Source organism: Stylophora pistillata, chromosome 2 (assembly GCF_964205215.1).
Source record: "Stylophora pistillata chromosome 2, jaStyPist1.2, whole genome shotgun sequence".
NCBI lineage: Eukaryota > Metazoa > Cnidaria > Anthozoa > Scleractinia > Pocilloporidae > Stylophora > Stylophora pistillata.
Genome location: NC_142520.1, coordinates 19,027,680 through 19,032,193, shown reverse-complemented (window position 1 = coordinate 19,032,193; position 4,514 = coordinate 19,027,680).

The following is a 4,514-nucleotide window of genomic DNA, read 5'->3' as shown; positions in this document are numbered from 1 at the left end:
TCGAACATGAACGAATAAGACGCAGGACGCGATTGAGCTGAACTTTTCGATTTTAAACAAACATTACTTCAGCTGTTACTAAGGTAGATAACACTTATACTTACATAGTTGCACATCCTTGGGTTTGAAATGCTTCTCGCATGTATAAACCCTGTCGTACTTTGATTGTGCTCTGAAGCTCTAATCCATTTCTCACGTTTTGGTTATTTCGTGAAGCCAGGCTTCCCGCCATTTTCTGGACTCTTCTTCCTTTGCTGTAGGCAACTTTCATATGCTGATTCTTCTCGAACGTCTGGATAAGCCGCATCCAAACACCGCACAGTTATCACTTGGCATCACATTAAGTAAGCTGTCCTCAAAAAATGACTTTTACGTCTTAAAAACTATAGAAACTTGGAAAGTATTCTGCAATGCTTCGAATTTGTCAGTGAACGCTCTGTAGATGTTTCGATTCTGTGCACGTTCATCAGAGCGTGTCTCGAATAAACTTTAACAAAGGCATGTCCCTTTGAAGTTCGCTGGGTCTCCTAACCAGTCCCCTCTACTAGCTATGAGCTTCTTGAATAATCACTTCAGATTCACCCAGAGCCCTGGGGTCACTTGTAAAGTTTATGGTTTTGTAAGTGACAACAGTTTGTTTGGTTTCTTTTAATTTCGCATCGAGGTCATGTGAACTTGATTATTAATTTTATCGATTTTTGTAAAACGGGCTTCATGACATCAGTTGTTTGTTTTCATACTGGTAAGGTTATATTAATTATTTAACTTGCCTTTTTGTTTTGTTTTGTTTGTTTTGTTTGTTTGTTTGTTGGTTTTTTTTTTAAACAACAAACATATGAAATACATATATATGAACTGCGGTTATGAAACGCATATGTGCACGATCCTTCGCAGTAAAGCACTATTTAAGCAATAGTGAAAATCAGACCTGAAAAAAACCCAGGCCTGTACGGGATTCGAACCACTGACCTCTGCGATACTAGTGCAGCAATCCACCAACCGAGCCAACAAGCCAACTGGGAGCAGGCCATCAAATTAATTCGACATAAGCCCGTAGATGATAAATCAAACAACAAACATATGAAATACATATATATGAACTGCGGTTATGAAACGCATATGTGCACGATCCTTCGCAGTAAAGCACTATTTAAGCAATAGTGAAAATCAGACCTGAAAAAAACTCAGGCCTGTACGGGATTCGAACAACTGACCTCTGCGATACTAGTGCAGCGCTCCACCAACCGAGCCAACAAGCCAACTGGGAGCAGGCCATCAAATTAATTCGACATAAACCCGTAGATGATAAATTAAACAACAAACATATGAAATACATATATATGAACTGCGGTTATGAAACGCATATGTGCTCGATCCTTCGCAGTAAAGCACTATTTAAGCCTGCTCCCAGTTGGCTTGTTGGCTCGGTTGGTGGAGCGCTGCACTAGTATCGCAGAGGTCAGTGGTTCGAATCCCGTACAGGCCTGGGTTTTTTTCAGGTCTGATTTTCACTATTGCTTAAATAGTGCTTTACTGCGAAGGATCGTACACATATGGGTTTTTTTTTTTGTCAAAAAAAGCGCTCTTTTTATTCTTTTTTCAAGTTATTGCTCGTGTTCGTTGACAAGAAATTATGTAACATGACTTTAAAGGCGAACCGCCACTTTGCCAATCATGGTACACTCGCTACTCGCGAGTGAAAACTATTCGCGGCAACTGAAGTTTGTGTAATGCAGTGCTACAATTATTTACGATAACCTGATTACGCAGTTGATTTCATTTGAAACTGAAAACACTGTACCTTACAGTGTATCTTTCTTATCCCCTACAGTTGGACTCAGTGCTCGTAGAATGGATGCAAGCTGTTGTGGATACCTTTAAAACAGCTCAGACGGCTCGTGTAAGGGTAACATGCCTCTATATGTCCATTGAAGGGAGAATTGTCTGTAAAACTGATTCAAACCAAGTTCCTAAACGTTCCAGATCTTTGCTTCTTGCAGAAGACACAGTTGTTAATTACTGACGTAGGAGTTTCACTTGCTCATTGATTTATGAAGAATAAATTCCTCTCATATTACAAGTGCACTAGAAAAGTACAGGGAAATTTCTCTATGAGGCTAGTCTCAGAGTTTATGAAGAGTTTACATTATCGTTTACGTACACGATGACAGAGGCTTGAAAACGAGACAGTCATCAGTTAATTTAATGTACAAAGTGTGATCACTTTTACTCCATGAAACTATGTTCTTTTAAATAGTTGCGATAATCACAGAGGTTTGCACCAGGCAATATACGATTCGAGACTTTGATAGAACTGAGCTCCTTCAAGGGGAGTACGGACATTATGTGAAAATAAGAATTAGCATCTATAAGTCCTTTTTTTCGCCTGGAGCACCTTGTGCTGATGAGGAGTATCTTGAGATCCGTGATGGTTATAATCAGTCTGCCAATCTACTGGGTGTATTTTTTTGGAAGGAACACTCCTTATTTTACCCGGTGATCCAGTGGACATAGCATGTGGTTAAGATTTTCACCTCAGCATAGATACTGGTTTCAATGGGATTCAAGATATGAGGGAAAAGTAAGGAATGAAACAGGTCACTCAGAATTTTCAAGTTTAATTTTTTTCATTTTCTTATTTGTATAATTAATTACAGGAAGAGTAGTTTATAATTTGTATATTTGTTGATACATATATATATTCCCTTAGCTCCGGTTGGAGCATAGGCCATTAACCACTTCCGTCCTCCATCGGGTTCTGTCCTGGGCAAATCTTCCTAAAGTGGCCCAAGTGTGGCCCCAGTTTCTCATTTGGGACTCTACACCTCTTCTCCAGGAGTTCCTGGGACGACCCCTCTTTCTCTTGCCCTGAGGGTTCCAACGTAGTGCCTGCCGGGTGATGTTGTTAGCCGGTTTCCTTAGGATGTGACCTATCCATCTCCACTTTCTCTTTGAGATCTGAGTTATGATTGGTTCCTCGCCTGCTAATTCCCACAGCATCTCGTTCGTTACCCTGTCAGTCCAACTGATTTTTAAAATTCGCCTAAGGCACTTAGATACATATCCTGTATAAATGTTGTTGTTATTACATGTAAATCACTTTTTTCTCTGTTTTAGATTTTCTATGTGGTGATAAATTTCGCGCGATTAAATTCCGCGAGGATTTTTTATGCGCAGGTCTTTAACTCTGCAAATTTGAAAACTTTAATCCAGCTTCCAGATAAAGAATGATGTTTGGATGCTTACTTTCCTTCGTACAGATTAAGATATGTTACCCAAGTAACGATTTTTGCGTAGATGCACTTAACTTTAGACACGGAGTCTTACACTCGATTGTCGGTGTAGGAAGATGAAGATATATAGTTTTAGGTGTACAGATTTCGATGTCTCATTAGTTTTGTGTTTGTGCTTAGTTCCTACAAGCCTAAAAGAAGTCGCGAAGACTCAGTTTGTCCTGCTCAACCATTCTTCATCTTTAGGGTGCCCGGCGGAAGGTGGACCGGCTCCTCGTATAGTCTGGAGAATGAATGGTACTGTTGTACAAAACAGCACTAGTGTGCGACTCAGAATCAAAGTTGCTGAACAAGAAAGAAATGCAATATACAGCTGCGAGGTGAACGAACATGGCCAGTTGAAGAGGATTAACATTAGCCTTGTTGTCGAGGGTAAGTTTCAAGTTAGGTATTTACTTTAAGGGGAGCTCAACTGTTGTTTATGCTTATGGTAACCTTTCGATTTGTCTTGCGATTATTTTGGGTCTAATTCTGTTTTTGAGGGAAATTGTCTATGATTCCATGTAAGGGTAATCTAATAAATGATATTCATGAAGTAAATCAATTTCAATTGCAGCAAAGTTTCATATCTCGAAAAAAAAGAGTAACTTGCTACAATATTTTAATGATTTTGCGTTTAATTACTACGCAGTTTACAGGTTGTTCTGAGCGTCGTTTATTCGTATCATTAACGAAAAGAGAAGTAAATGTAAAATAACACTATGTCCATAACAGGCTTAGTGTGAAAAATTGTATTCCCTGTCGGAGCGCCAAGGGCGCTACTTTGTACTTCCGGCGGATGTTTTTCGCTTATTTAATGTGTTCCTCCGTTTCTGGGGCCAAAGTGCTAAATACACGTGTCTGCGATTTGCCACATTCAATGTTCGATGTCTGGCAAAATGCGTGGCGCAAAGCACTTGTGAAGATCAGCAACAGCTGCTTAAATTATTTGAAGATATCGGAAGTTTTCCCAAAGGTCTTCCTTTTAAACAGTTGAAAATAACAACACAATGAAAGTGTGTTCATTGGATTTTGTTAAGCAATTTTTCAGTTGTTTCATGTACCAAGGAGTGGGAAAAATTTCGGTTAAAGATCCCTGACCTGCAAATCAAGCCAGTTTGTAGAACTCAGATGCATGCTGATTACTTCACCCATGAATGCCAAGAGGTAATGAACATGGAACTTCTTCTTGCCACATTATCTCCACTACTATCAGAAAACAAGTAAAGGGAATAACTTAAC